Below are 15,786 nucleotides of genomic sequence, written 5' to 3'. Positions count from 1 at the left end.
AGCTATTTGTTTCCAGATTCTTACCATAGATGCCACTGTGGGAACCCCTCAGGTGGAGCTAAACACTAGGCATTTAGCAATACTAAATTCAAGTCCCTTTGAAATGTCTGTGTCTGACAAGAATTACATCCAGACCTTGAAAGTAGACGAATATAACCCCCTTTCAGAGGCAGATATTTTTATATATCTGCCATGATGTCAGAGCTCAAAAAGAAAGGGGGGAAATCATATTAATTCAAATAATATAATTGGTGGTGTCATACCCAGTGCAGCTTTTTCTGGAAAAATATGCCCACACAGAATGTATGCATCATTAGCTAGGTGTTCCCATCTTTGTAGAGTCATCAAAAATTCAGGAAACATTTTAATGTCCCCACTGATTCACAGCCTCTTTCTTTCTGAACTGTTCCTTCAATAGAGGGCCTAAACCAAGCAGGGGAGCAAGAAGGAGATAAAATCTGTGGCTAACACGCCATTGAGAGGTGTGAATACATCAGTGCTCCACAGCCTGGCACCCCCCAGAGGCACTGGATTATTACTTATTCATTAGATTTATATACCACCTCTGTGGCCAGAGCTCAAGATGGTACTCTCTCCTATTTTTCTCCACACCGACCCTGTGAGGTAGATTGAGCTGAGAAGGATGACTAGCCCTCACTCACTCTATGAGGGCTTCCACGCTTGGAAAGAGTTTGGCTAGATCAGCTGCAGATTTTTGGAGTTGTATCCAAAACACTGACAGAACACCAGGCCAGAGGTGGTTGGCATTAATCCCATGTCTTTCATCTGGGGTGAAGAGAAGAAAATACCCAGCAAGAACCCTATTCTGCTAATTATAAGAGGAGTAACCAAGATAAATTCTCCTTTAACTTCATACAGTAATAAAGCATCCACAAGGCATTAACTGGACCCATGGTGTCCTGACCCATTCTGAACCCTATCAGTAGATGGATCGTCTGGGGACTGATGGGATGCGAGGTGGAAGCCAGTGGAGACACGCTATCCGTGGCAGTCGTCGGCCGTGGCAGGAGAGTCGGATTCGGCTCTTCAGCACCTGGGAGAGCTCCGAACCAGCGGCCTGGCCTGAATCCCACCGAGCAGATCCGATGGCCCCTGAGCTGTGCTTGGCTGATCTTGGAAGCGAAGCAGAATTAGACCTGTTGAGAAGGCAGCAATAATAATAATAATAATAATAATAATAATAATTATTATTATTATTATTATTATTATTCCTATAAGAAGGCATGGCAAGCCATTTTTTTAGACCATTGTCAACCTTGCTTGGAAATGCCTTAATTTAATATGTGCCCAAAGAGGCACATATGATAGCTGCAGAAGAGAGGGCATTTCTGCAAGGGGCAGAGGGCAGGGCTCCATCTTCTAGTTACAGGTAGTAACGCCAGCAACCATGATTCCTCCTGTCAGGCTAAGAATCAGGAGGGGTTTTTCTTTCTTTCTTTCTTTTTTCTCCTGAAATGTTAATCCTGGTACTGAAAACAGATTTCTGGGCTGAGCACAAATCACTCTGCTTCTGAAGGGTGTCTGTCTCTGATTGCAGTCAGTTTTGTGCCATGCCGTTCTTCTCAGGCAGATCATTCGGGCTCTCAGCACCAGGTTTCCATGGTGAATCTGTATTGCCTGGAACAGCCTATAATGAGACAAGCTGTTACACGTACTGACCTCTCGCTCCATGAACTGCTATTGGATCGTGCCTTGGACTGGATGAGAGAGGCACTGGCAAACATCGCAGGGCTCTGCCTTCCTCCGAGACATTCCTGCAAGGCAGATTTCACATCAGAGTCCCGGCCTGGCAGAAGACCAGCATCTTGCCCAAAGACCAACATCTCCCTCGCTGTTAGTCCTGCTTCCACTGAGGCTGCCTGACATTAGGTTTTGCCCATGGCTCCTAAAGCCTGAGGCCCACCTGTCCATCCCCTGGCAGAGCTCGTGCTGATCTTGCTGAAATTGCCATTTATGCCCTGGTGCTTCCTCAGCCCGTCTCACATCTCCTTTGTGATCATCACCCCGTGCTTAGGCTGAGCACCAGCCATGGCCAGCCTCTCAGCCACAGGCCCGGGGAATGATCAGTAGCCTGGGGCTGGGCTGGGCTGGGCTGGGCTCCAGCGGCAGACTGTGAGGGTTTAAGGAAAGCCTGCAGCGCCCTCCTCGATGAGGACGGGGGGAGCTGTAGTCCACCCCATCCGAAGGATGCCCCGTGGGAAATGGAGGTTCCATCTGAGCCAGGAAAGAGTGGGAGGTGAGAGAGAAAAGAATGTCTTGTGCATCAGGAGAGGCAGACGAGGTGCAATGATTCAGCTAAACGGAACAGTTGACGGAGGGCAGAAAAGATGGGCAATATCAGGATGAGAAAAAGAGAAGTGGAGGAGGAGGGGGCTTATCTTGGAAACCAGAGCAGATACTTAGGAGAGTTGCAATTAAACTTAACCAGTTAAAGTAAAGCCTATTATCTGTCAGTCAGTTTGCATTCACTTTCCTGTATTAGTTACACACTGGCCAGCTAATATTTTCTCTGCTGCTTTCAAGACTAAGGTTGTGAAAGTGCACTTGGACTTTAGTGCATACATGTTTGTTTTTAAGGGCTGCTGCTCCTGCAAACGAGGCTCCACCCGCACCCCCCCACCACTCTCCACGCAGGGCCGTTAAGAGTTATTGAAGGGAAAACCTTTACTAACCAGAGTCAACCGTACCATTTAATTTGGACTATATATTGCAGCAGGCTGCCTGCCAACGATAAAGGAATTAATTTCCTGGGATTCCCAAGGAAAGTACTGTAGACGTGTCTGTCGGGGAGGAGATCAGTGCTTGTCAGTTATCCAGAAGAGCTTGAAGGCTGCAGAGAGAGTGTCTTAAATGCATCCGTTGGAGCCCTAGGATGACTCACTGAAAGGGTTTCATACTTCATGGGTTTGAGGCAGCTGAGCTTCCCGAACATTTGTGCCTTGCAGACTTTTCCCAAGAAGCTTTGCTTTCAGCTGTTGATACTGACCTTGGATGATTAGGAAAGCCAAAAAGTCTCAGGCTGATACTTGGATGGGAGACCACCAGGCAATCCCACGCGTGGAGACTGGGAAGTAAAATGAATGAAGGAGTGAAGGAAGGCGGGGCAAACCACTTCCATTCTGTTGCCCAAAAGCTGCCTATCTATGTCGTGAATTAAGGGAGTCTTTATTTTCATTCTCCTCTACAGTTGTAATGGTATGTGGGAAAGACCTTGGGAGACGGGGGGAAGAGATGCTGCCTAGGGAATGGTCAGATAAGAGAGGGCATAGCCCGCAGCTGCATAGTGGGTGGAGAAAGAGACTCAGAAGGGACCCTCCCTAACTTCTCAGACTGTAAAAGAGATGGCGGGAGATTTGTACTTTCATACTTGCAAGATTCTGTTAATGTAGCCTTACAGTAAAGTAGAATTAGCTAATCTACTTGTGTTTCCTGTCTGGTCTACCTGGGAAGGCTGACATCAGTCTTGCAAGTCTCAAAGTACAAATCTCCTGCCGTCTCTTTTACAGCCTAATAAATCAGGGAGGCTCCTTTCTGAGTTTCTTTCTCCACCCATTTTGCAGCTGTGGGCTATGCCCTCTCTTATCTGACCATTCCCTAGGCAGCTTCTCTTACCCCCCACCCCCGTCTCCCAAGGTCATTCCCACATACCATTACAACAGGCCAAACTAAGCTTGTATCCTCATAGCTGTTCTCACTGACATGTATATTTCACTTTTCTTGTCTCTCTGTTCCCTTGGATGCTCCTATTGTTAATATTTAGAGCAAGCTCGTGTTTATGTCACACTCTTCAAAGCACTGCATGCAATCTATCAGTTATGAGGAACGTGCATTTTGAAAGGGAAAAGCAATTAAACCTGACTAAGTTTACCGAAAGGGCTTGCTGCCACCCTGCTCCGCTCCGCTCCGCTCTGCTCTGCTCAGCCTCGCGCAGGCCTGGGCCTGGGCCGGACACCCTGAAGGTCACCGGGGAGCGCAGAGCCTGAGATGGGCTGGCAAGGAAGCCTTGGCCACTGCTGGGGTTGCCGGGAGCGTCCCAGGAGAGCCTGGCAAATGCCCCCGAAGGATCGGGAGGACCCAGTGAACGGTCCGCTGCACTGGAGCTTCAGGCTGGGGTCTGGCTGGTGGAGCAAGTCACCGCCTCGCAGTGGGTTCGTTAACATTTGTGACACGCCAGTTTTAAACGCTAACGTATATCAGCACGGCATGCCACTTCGAAAGCGTAGCCGAGCATCGACTGATTGGTTTAGCTACTATTTATTTTGCAGCACTCCTAAGCCACCTACTCCCACAAATTTTGAGTGGCAAACAGTAGAACAGTATCAATACCATGAAAGAACCACTCTGTTTAATTAAATTCCTGTTAATTGTATTGTATTGTGAAACATCAGCTGTAAATTATTGAATATGTTACTGACATACAGTATAAATACCAAATATTTATACTATAGTTTACTAGAAGTATGTGAGTATCTAGAAATAAACTGTCACGTTCGTCGGTTTTTAAGATTATTATGAGTCTTAAAAACAAGACTATTACCCGTTTCTCTTGTATGCCTCACTTGTAAGCCCTGGAGAAGAAAGACCAGAGCATAAATAAAAGCTTTCTTTCATTTGTCACTGAAACAAAGGCAGAAATCAGAGAGTGTGTATGAGGCGAGGAAGATGGGAGAAAGTGAATGGGTAAGGGGTATATGGTCTAGACGCCCTTTGGACAACACGAGAAGGAAATGGCAATTTTGTGAAAATTAGGGATGAAGATTTTGATTTCACCTAAGACATTTATCTTATAAAGTTGTCCTCAAGTCGAGATGCTCAGCTTCTGAGGACTTCATGGACAGGTCCGTGCATTTTTCTTAGCTGCAGCGGCTTGACATTATCTTCTTCTAGAGGTTTTTCTGCTCCCCAGTCAAGCTTGCAGCTGGAATTTCCTAGTGGTGCCCCATCCATTGCCCAGTCAGGTCCAACCCACTTGAGCTTTAAGGAGGTCAGCCAGGGGTTGCCTCCTGCCGAGACGTGCGTGTCTTAAAAAGAAAGAAAGGTCTCAATGTATCGTTTTCTGTTCTGACATATTTAATAAGTGTGTGTGCGCGTGGGAGAGGGTAAGTGAGCGGATGGAGAAGAATTGAGGATTGTATGTATGACCACGGCCTTATCATTTCAATGCACTGTTAAGGTAAGGATTCAAAATAATTCTCAGATGGCGTTTTCATCTTCAGTCTTAACTACACCCAGTTGAAATGCCACGTAGCCCGAGTTATGGGTGGTTAGATTTCCTTACAGAGGAAGGAAAGAAAGACAATTGCTGAATTTAGAAAGATCGCCAAGATGGAGACCTAACAGCCGAGGGCCGGTGTGGCTCCCCGTGGCCAGACTAGGTGAGTCTTGGGCGGGGGTCGTCGGGCACGTTGTGGTCCCAGAGCAAGGAGGGAGATCCGTCCAGAGGTGGTGGCGGGAGCCGTGCTGCCACCTACGACTTGGTTTCTGGGGGTCAGCGTTCCCTGTGGGGACTGGTCAGTAGCACAGGACAACCAACAGATGCTAAAAGGTACCTCAGGATCTTGAGAATCTACGGCGATGTGCAATGAGAGCAAATCCTCCATTTTCAGGGTCATCTCAGCTTACAGCTTTTGACCATCGCTTCGCTTCATTCCACTGCCACGTAGTGGAATGTCCGGTCAGAAAGTCCCACCGAGCCAGATCTCGGGAGCCCAGAGCTGATGGTGAATCGGCCACCCTGCATATAATACAATTTAAATTATGTATTTTGGCAAAAAGAAGTTTACCAGGAATTTCCTAAGTTCTTAAACTGACTTAATGGGATGTAGTTTTAGCTATGTGAATGTAGCTTTACAAATTTGTTCTGAGGTTTAATACATTTTTTTTTTAAAAAAGGCAATATTGATTAAAACGTTAGACAACAAAAATATGTTAATAAAATGGCCATTTCATATCACAGAGCGTCATATGATTCTGGATTACCTTGCTGTCTTCAAGAAGATTCTTTTTTCTATATTCAGTAGTAGCCGTATCTTTTGGGGGTTAGGGGTTGTCTTATAAAAATCAATATTCTTATGCTTTATAAAGCTCTATTGAGAGAGAGAGAGATTTATAGCCACAAACGAAATAAATAATTTCGTAAAAATAACGAGTTTTTTCCTCTTTGAAATGGACGAGAAACCTGGCCTTGGTTTCACTTCAGATACCTCGGTGTTTGGCCCAGCCCTAAACCTGAATTTCCGTGTGTTGCTAAACTGTTCCCTTGCTGAATTTCTTTTGACGAGCAGGGCAATATCGCTACCCAGTGGCTACCTTGGCATGTAACAGCACAATCAGCCAGATTGCATGGAGAGGATTGTCCCTGGTAAAGAAAATTTCAGTCATTGTTGGATTACCTTCTTGTTTTTTTAAGCCCTAGGACCATGGCCAATATTGCCCTGCAGAGCCTGTGGTCTGTTGTGCAGAAGGGGGTCCCTTTCTCTTTTCCAGCACGCCCCCTGTTCTCTCTCCCCCACACGCCCCCCGCCTTCCGGCAGCCTATGGAGACTGAAATCCAGTCTCTGGATAATCCAGACTCACTGAAAGAGGCCGTGGGGCACCCCTCCTGCGGGGGCCCTCCTTGGATCGGTTGCTTTGGGTGATACCGAGGGTCTCCAGTTGCCCCTTTTTAGGCAAGGCCGTTGACATGGGGGTGGGAATTAGCTGTGGAGCCCCCTAGAAGAAGCAGATTTTCTGGATCCTTTTCAGTCAGGTTCAAGGATAGGCATGGGACAGAAATGGCTTTGGTTGCTATGGTGAATAGCTTTTGTCAGAATCTGGATGGGTGGAAGGCACCCTTCCTGGTCCTTTTTGATCTCTCGGTTGGCTTGGATACCGTCAGCCGTGATATTGTTTCGGAGCTGTGGTGGATTCATGGACTGGGGGACTGAAGGCACTGTCTACAGGGGTCTGCCCCTTCCTCAGTGGACAGTTCTGGTCAGTGGCTGCAGGGGAAGAGAGGTTGGTGGCCACTCTCTTGAGGAGCGCTGTAGGGTTCGGTCCTCTTCCTCCTACTGTTGAACAGCTACATGGTCCTGCTGGGAGAGATCATCCAACAGTTCAATAAGGTGTCCATACCCTGACTGCACCCATCTTGGGAGAAACTGCTAGCAGTTCCCACTTCCAGGGAGCGAGTGGGCTGCTGAAACATTGCTTCGCAGGGCACTGCTCCTTGTTTGGAACAGCCTCCCTGTGGAAATCAGATGGGCCACATTCCAATCTTTTCCTTGGGGGGTCATTTAGAAATGAGCCTTGGCCAATGTTCTTACGGGTATCCACGAGGGCTAGTCAGCTGAGGAGGGGTTAGGACTGTGCAGGCTTTGAAGAGGTTCAGAAGTTCTTCTTCGGAATTTGTCTTGGAACAAAACCCCCTGCTCTTCCTAAAAGTGCCTGACACTTTTTAGGCTTCTGCACGACTCTGAAAAAAAGGACATCACAAAAGCTTGTCCCTGTCCCACGCCTCACCCTAACCCTGGAAGGTAAGAATGGAGTCAAAGGCTTACAAAGGCTTACAAAGAGAGCTAGAAGGTAGATGGCGTGGAGCAGAATGGAGTGTGGTGAGGAGCAGTTGTTGGAAGAATTGCTGCTTGTTGAAGAATAAGAAGCTCCTGTTCTTCTGTGTGAAGAGGAAAAGAGCTGAACAAGACTCTTGTTCAAGAGATCCAAGACCTGCAGAGACACAGCTCCAGCTATCAGAGAGAGAGAGAGAGAGAGAGAAATTTGATCCAAACCCCCCAAAGAGAACAAATGACCAACAGGGTCATGGACAACTGAGGAGAGCGACTGGCACATTTATCTTTCTCCCTACTGAGTTGGAAGCTGATGGAGGGAAGAGAACAAATAGCCCCCCCCAGCCTATCTTCCTTCCTGAAACTTAGGAGAACTTTTCTATGCAAGGTGGGAGGGAATAACTGGGAATAAAATTGGCCCCAGTGGAGGGTTACTTAGCAACAAATGGAGGCTCAAAGGAAAGTAAGAACTTGCAGATAAGAAGAGAGTGGTGGCAATTGGGTGGAAGGAAAATAAACATGATATTTAGGAAAAAGTAGAATCCTTAAAGTACCGGAAGTGCAACTTATATATTTTAAAATTTTTGATAATCTTTCCACCCCATAATCACTTTTTATCTTTTTATGATGATTGCTTTTATCTATTTGTTACTTTATTTAATTGTTGTATGCCATCCAGAGTCACTTTGTGTGAGATGGGTGCCTATATAAATGTGACATATACTGTAGATAGATAGATAGATAGATAGATAGATAGATAGATAGATAGATAGATAGATAGATAGATAGATAGATAGATAAAATTAGGAGGGTGGAAGATTTTTCGTGACATAAACTCACTGTAAATAATAATCCTTATTTTGTAAATAAACCTGTTCAGATGAATAAAAAGGGATTGCCCTATCAGATTGACTTTTGTTTTGACATTAATCAAATCTGAGACAAATTCAAATGTGTGACACATCCGAGTAGACTTCATTGAACAAGTGGATGTCTTAAAGCTGGAATTCTTCTTCTGAATCTGTTTCAAAGAGACGTTCTTTAGATGGTCCCTGGACCTCTTGGTGGTGCCCAACCCCTCTGACTGGAGCGGCTGCAAATGGGCGGCATGGTTCCTTGCTCTCTTGAAGGGCAATGCACACAAAACATAGAGGCTTAGCCCTAAAATAGACGTTAACACGTGGCTGAAGAAACAGCCATAAAGAAAAGCCACAGAGCTCCTTTTCTTCAAACCCTGCAGTAAACTGGCCCTGTGCAGTATTTCCCACTTCAACCCCAGCACCGATGGACCTCGCCCCTAGAAAAACGGTTCAGTCAAGTCCCTGGCCCCCAGAAAGCGGCTCAGCCCCGCCCCGGGGTCTGCGGGCCCTAACTGGGAGCTACGTGCTGGAACTGCTGTGGGTGCCGCATCTGGGCCGCAGAAAGGCCGACCACCGCTGGATGCAGAAAACCCTGGCCTTTTGCCACCACCTAGTGGTAATCTACGTTTAAATACTTCATTGGTAAAGTATAATACCTAGAAGATATGATGAAGCACAACCAAAAACGTAACATTGCTAATATGATCAAAAAGAATATACAAAACAGTGCTGTAAGTGAGTGAGTGAAGAATCTAAAGATATATCCATAAAGTATTAATATAGAACTAACTCGATCCTTTAACATATTATATCTAGCCACATAGACCACCTATTGCTCCATCTTCTCGGTTTTTTAAATCTATAATTGTATTAAGAGTTTTGATTATAATAGTAAAATCTAATACAAACTAAACTTACAGAAGAGAAGAGAAGAGAAGAGAAGAGAAGAGAAGAGAAGAGAAGAGAAGAGAAGAGAAGAGAAGAGAAGAGAAGAGAAAGATTTCATGTCCCTGAAAGATTGTTTCAGAAGAGAGGATGAGATGCCCTCCTTCTCTCACGTTGGGGACCTTGGACTTGGTTTCTCAGATTCTTCTCAGCACTCTGTTTCCTGGTTATCCTGCACCAGTCTCTACTCTGTTCTCTTTTTCCTGCTCCACCTGCAGTAATGAATATTCTTCCTTGTAACTAAATGACAGGAGGGATTTTAATTAGTCCCCCACTAAATCATACATTGTCTATGGAGCTAGTGACAAGACAGCCCCACGTCTAAGGGATTTCCGGGTGACGATTGCTCCAGCTCCTCCCTCACCCTCTTAAAGATGGCGCGACAGCAGCGCTGTCGATAATGGCAATGTCGCCTCTGGCCCGTCGACAGCTAGGGAAACAGTTTTATTCTATCGGGTATGGTGCCTTCCTGGACGGGCGCGTCCGTGTCGTTTTCTTGGCAACGTTGCCTTCTGCTCCTCCTTTCCTCCTCCTCGTTTTTCTACGCTCTTTTTATCCCCTGAAGTCCTTCTGATTGCTCTTCCCATCCCAGACCACAAGATGGCAATGCTCTGGGTTCGGTTGGATACGGAATGCAGCGTGCAAAAGGCGATCTTCCTCCAGAATGTCTTTTAGGAAGGTTCATGGTTTGGCACTGCAGAAAATACAGTGACTGCTGGAGTGATGCATTTGTAGTTCAGGGACAGAGCAGTGACACTGACCAGTTATTTATTTCTTTACCATATTTATATGCTACCCCAGTCAGAGACTCTGGGTTGGGCTCACAGTAGTAAAACAGTCCATATTAAACTTCAGACCAGGTATAAATGTCAGCAGCCTCTACTCTTCATCACCCCATAAGCCAGGGCTGAAAATCCTGGCTTTAGACTGCCCTCCTCCCCTCCCTCCCCTTCTTTATGGTCCCAGCCAATAAAACACAGCACAACATTTGACATACAGAAAAACCAAAGCTGAAACACTTGATAATGAGAAGACACCATCACCCGACATTTGCAAGCTGTGGCTATTGCTGGAAGAAAGAAAGAGCGTGAGGCCCTGAGCTGTGTAGAAAAGAACAGTAATCCTACAGGGACAGTTGTGGTGGACGTCACCTGCATTAGGTTGTGTCTCAGCTGAGTAATAATAATGATAATCATTTATTAAACTTGTGTGCCACTTGACTCTCCATGACTCTTGGCGGCGGCACCATCAAAGGACACAAGAGCAAAGCGCGGCCGTGCAGGGAAGCTGCTGTTGCCTGGGACTGGCCCGGTGATTAGTGCAAGGTGTGCACAGACAAATATGGGGAATGCTCTATATTTAAGGACCTTGTTGAGTACAGTCCAGCCATCCGTGCTCTGGGTCAGGGTCTCAGTTGTGCGGGCCTCCCAGGAACTATGATCCCCACCTGAATCAGACGGTTAATGTGCCTTGCACCATGAACCTTGGATCTTTCTTGGCTCAACGGTGAGCACTTCTCTCATTTGACTTCAGAGTGCATTTATGATTATGGCTTTGCCCGATGAGGGTAGGATCTTGCCTGCCATTTTGCTCTGATGGGAAGGGGCACGGACATACCGCTGCATACTGAATGAAGGCGTGGCATCTTGTGTCTGCGTTCCTAGAAAGGCCTAGGGACGTCTTTGGAAGTCAGAGCCAGGGATCCCTCAGTCTGAAACCCAGCAATGGCAACCAATTTACCCTGAAAAAAGTGCTTTGTCAATCTTCCCTTGAAGTGTGTAGTTCCCAGAGAATTGTGTTCTGGGCTTACTTACATTGTATATGGCTGAATTCACTCATCACACGCAACTGAGTTTTAAATCATGGCTTATTGAACAATCATGGTTTGTTGAACAGTGGCCTGGTTTGCAGATGACATCCCATTATGCTAAGCCAAAAACAAACAAACCCTATTGCTGCTCACCGTAGAGATGGGCAACTTTGGGTGGCCATTTGCCCCGTGAAATAGTTTTTGTTTGTTTTGGGGAGGAGACGGGATTTGCCGTTGTTGCTGTTTAAAAACTCTCCCTCCCTCCCTCCCTCCCTCCCTCCCCAACATTACAGTCTTCACTTGCCTTTTGACTCAGAACGATGAGAGTCCACTGCTGTCCATTTCCAAAGGTGGCGCTACAAAAAATAAGAAGAAGCCTCATTAGTGTTTTGGGGCTTGGAAGATAATTTTTCTTCATTCTGGAAACGTATCTTAGAGAAGCTGCTCCCACACGGAGCTATGTGCTCAATGACCTGTGACCTGGAGGAATCAGAGATTAGACCCAGGATGCCCAGCACTGATTGCCAAATTGATTGAAACACCATAACAAGATCAATCCATTTAGGCACATGGATTTACAGCCTTCACCAGCTGGGGACTTAATTCAGCTCGTTCTGCTGAAAGCTCGCAGGGCGATGCCTTTGGCCCTTTGGAGGTGCTCGGTCCGGCAATTCCTCCAGGAAGACATCAATCTGAGATACATGCTTCCCGTTATTAAAAAGTGCCAGGCTGGTCTGGGGCACTTCAGGTCACTTTCTTTTGGTCTGACCAATATGAAGGAAATACCTCGAAGGCTGCCACATCTGAGTATCTCCCGTTCCTCAAAGAATAGTCCCTAGCGCCTTTTATCTGACGTTTGCTCCTACGATTTATTGTTACTGATGTCTGTTGCATAGATTTATTTTCTGGTCTTCTATATACAGTCAGCTACCAAAATAAAATGTGCCTTAATGTGAATAGCAGCATTTTCAACCCCAGTGCAATACTTGATTTGGGATCTTACATACCATGAATGAAAAAAAATCAGTCATCTAGTAAAAGAGCTGCAGGTACAAGAATCTAGTTAATGCCCTGTCTTTGGATGATGCCATTAATTTTAATTCAGTCTGATACAACCAACTTACTTTTAAATGCAATTCTGTATCTCGGCATTCTGAATTTTGTCCCCCCTCCCAAAAAAGCTGAACCCTCCTGCTGGTACGGAGTGTATCCTATTTCTCAGCTAGTCAGCAGGTTGAAGAAATCTGAGTAGTTTCGCTAATTTAGATTTTTTTTAAATGTAGTATTAGGAAATAAAGTAAAAAATATATAAAAAGAAGAAGAAGAAGAAAATTAAACTAGCAGAAAAAAAAAATATCTGTTCTGTTTTTAAACATAGCATTAAACTTTAACCACATGGGGAAAAGTTGGTCAATCTGTCTTTGTATCGATGGAGAATCAGTTCATTAGCAGACAGCAGTCAAATATCAGTCCAAGACTGATGTTGTCTTTTCCTCCTAACAAATAATCTTTGCTGCTCCCCATGCATAAATCCAAAGTCTTTCTATATTGATACATTCTAAATGTTCAGTATATAGTTCAACATCACATTAACATCCTTAAGTCCTGTTCCTCTCTACAGACGTACAGGTATTAAATGAAAATTAGACAGTGGTGAGACAAGCAAGTCCACCACATATGTCTAAGTGTCCCCCTCCCTCCCTTTACAGCTCCAGCAGAGTAAGACTGACAAGCATCCTTCCTAAATGTTCTCTGTGGTGTCCAGTGAACATGCAAAACATCTGAATTACTTTCCTTTTGGGATCAGAAAAAAAGTATTCTCAATATCCTTTAAGGCCCTTAACCAGTGATGGGATAATATGAGGTATTCCAATTACCTGTTCCAAAATTCCACCAATATCTAGCTTGAAAATACTAATATAGCAGGTTTGGAATAATCAAAGACACGTTTTCATACTAATAGTAATCCAGGAGCTTTAGGTGCGTCTCTTGAGCATAGACCAAATTGTGAAATGTCTCGACTGAATGTACCGCTATTCTGCTGTTTTAGATTATCCAGATTCCTCTTACAGGACATCAAATGATTTAGAACGGTTTAAAAACTTGATTAGCAATAAGATGATCTAAAGAGCTAATACTCTTATTACCAGCAGTGTTCAAATTTGGATGGTCAGGAATGCTGCTTGGCTGCTGTAGGGTTGAAAGCCTGCCAGAGCCGTCCCCTGAGAGGGCCTTGATCCAAGAGGCTCTGAGAGGATTCAGCACGCATCCCCAAACTGGGTCTGCTAGAAAGGGCTGTGAATTAGCGTACCTACCAATGCGAATCGAATGCACATTGCAGTTGTAGGCAGCAGGTCACTCGGGGCTGGAGTGCTGGGTTATAGGAGTTCTCTGAAATTGGTATTTCATCTGCAGGCACTTCATTACTGTGTAAGTAGTCTCTTCAGTCTTGGGAAAGTGAAGTTGGCCGGCTAGCTGTGAACTAGAGCTGACCATCCTACCAGCCTTAAATGGGATTGAACGGAGTGTGCTGGGATTGCTGTTGCTTTTTCTGTGTGGACAGATTGCCATCCAGGGCTGGGTGACAGTTAAACCTAAATATACGTATATTAACCCTAAATACTGTATACATTCTCACGAGTAAGTAGAGCTTTTTCTCAAACCTGACTCCTGATCCAACACGGAAAGAGGGAATTTTCAGTTTTGTACCAGCTATTGAACTAGCAATGATCAACTTGAGTCCTTCACGGCACAGAGATGTTCTCAGAGAGCTGGCCCTGCGTCCACTGGCTCCTGCTGCCGGTATCCCTGGCGAGGAGCAGATCTCTTGCCAAGAACTCACCTTGCCTGACCCAACGGTCTTCTGGGCACCCAGCCTCCTGCCTTCCCGCTTGGCTGCGGCCAGCCTGCCTGAGAGCACTCCAGAGATCAAGCCACTCTGGAGTGCCATTCTGGGCTCCAAAGGAGCACCATGGAACTCCACCCACAGGCTCAGTTTCTAAATTATTTTTTCCACTTTGCAACTTGTCTGTAGCCAAATTCTTTTTATTCATTCCAACGATCACTTGCCACAAGCTGAATTACTTGAAAAAGAGATGCACGTTCAGTTGCTATGGAAACAATCCATGACCAGCCCCTCTGAACGTTTTTGCTGCGCTCTTCAGATTCATCGTTGTAAACACGGCCATTCCTCACCCTCATTGGTTTATGCTTCTGGATTTATGGCTCTGAGAACTCTCTTCCCATGTGATTCCCTCACTGATTCCCCAGAGAGCAAGCAAACACAGTCTATGGATCATAGCTGACTTCTGATCCAATGTATCTTAGTCAAGTCATTATTTGGATTTTAATAGATTAAATAGTCATATATCTGCATGCAAATAAAATAGCAGTTCTGAGGGTGGGAGCAACATTCCATGTACATGTGTGTCATGAGAGAAGCCATCTTGGAAGCCATGTTCCCTTCAGAAGGAAAGAGGATTGCCTTCTCTCAAAGGAGAGGTTTATGAAAAATTTCGGTTGATAACATCCTGAGTTTTTTTTAAACTGTTTCAAGTTCAGAATGACCTGTTCTGAACGTGAAACAGCTGCTCCAAGGGTGAGATGGATTGTTTCAAAAGCTCACCACATTCCCAAATGGGATGTGTTGAGTCTGAGACGGTTCAAATCGAAACCTTCTGAATACCACTGCTGCAAATGCATTTGCCTTGCATGAATCATTATGTGATTTTTAAAGACTCTCTTACCCCATTTCTGACACACACAGCATTTTAAGCAGTAAATAACTAAATGTTGTAGCTCTGGAATTCCTGCAGTAAGACTTCTTGGCGTAAGCGTTCATTCAGCCCTGGCGGCTCGGTGCCTCTCTTCTTTGTGCCAGGATCCAGTTCTTGGCCAGTGAAATAACTCCAGAGCCACCTTCCCTTCGTGCTCCCCTTCACTTTGATTGCAGGAAAGTGAGATTCTCCGGACAAGAGCGCTGGCTCCCTGCAGTGGCCACAGAGCAAGCATTTGGCCTGGGATGTGCTCCAGCAAACTATGATGTTTGCTGACAGATCGGTCCACCGGAAGAGCAGCTTTCCGGCTGCTGCCCGACCCTGGGTTTCTCCCAGGCGACAAAGCCCCCCTGCTGAAGAGCCAGAGTCAGGAATTTTTCTCCGCTGGAGAGGACTCCTGAGTCAGCATCCATCGAGGAGGCTCCAACCCTCCATTTGAAATGGGCGCTTTTCCCAAAGGCACGTTTGCTTCTGCCATTGTGGACCGGGGCTTTTACCCCACGGCACGGAATGAACTTCCTCTCGGTCTGGGCGAGGCCACAGCTTCTGTGCCCTGAGGGTAGCCGACACGCCTAGGTATCAGACCTTTGCACAGCCCTATCCTTCAGCTCCCCTGGGACACCGTTTCCAGGCCTGGCCAGTTAGAAGCTTGCAAAGGCGTAGTTGCATCTCCAGGTGGGAAAAGAGTTGCTAAAACATTGCCCCGCCGAGACTTGAACTGCATACAGACTGTTGCTCCTGTGCAGGTAGGGCTATGTTTAAACTTCAAAGGGCTGGTTTGTTAAGTTCTAAACCTCTGGGAGATATTTAGCATCAACGTTTGCAAGAGA

The 15,786-nt window shown here is 45.8% G+C and overlaps 1 protein-coding gene and 1 long non-coding RNA gene across 3 annotated transcripts in view; one reads left to right on the top strand and one right to left on the bottom strand.

The window, feature by feature from the left end:
- The window catches only part of ANK3 (ankyrin 3), a 266,225-nt gene that overhangs the window by 61,018 nt on the left and 189,421 nt on the right, over positions 1-15,786 (top strand). The gene's annotated exons all lie outside the window — the stretch shown is intronic.
- On the bottom strand, positions 674-13,925 carry LOC148216926 (uncharacterized). Its single transcript, XR_015793732.1, has 5 exons — positions 13,496-13,925; positions 11,485-11,536; positions 5,571-5,755; positions 1,681-1,775; positions 674-1,157 (listed from the first exon to the last, which is right to left on the bottom strand). It is a non-coding gene; the product is annotated as an uncharacterized LOC148216926 (long non-coding RNA).

The sequence above is a fragment of the Python bivittatus genome, unplaced genomic scaffold, assembly GCF_059951505.1.
Source record: "Python bivittatus isolate LINGU-HERP-01145 unplaced genomic scaffold, Pbiv_v1 ctg000050_np1212, whole genome shotgun sequence".
NCBI classification, from domain to species: Eukaryota; Metazoa; Chordata; class Lepidosauria; order Squamata; family Pythonidae; genus Python; species Python bivittatus.
Note: the sequence above shows the minus strand (reverse complement) of the source record. Positions and strands in the feature narration are given on the sequence as shown.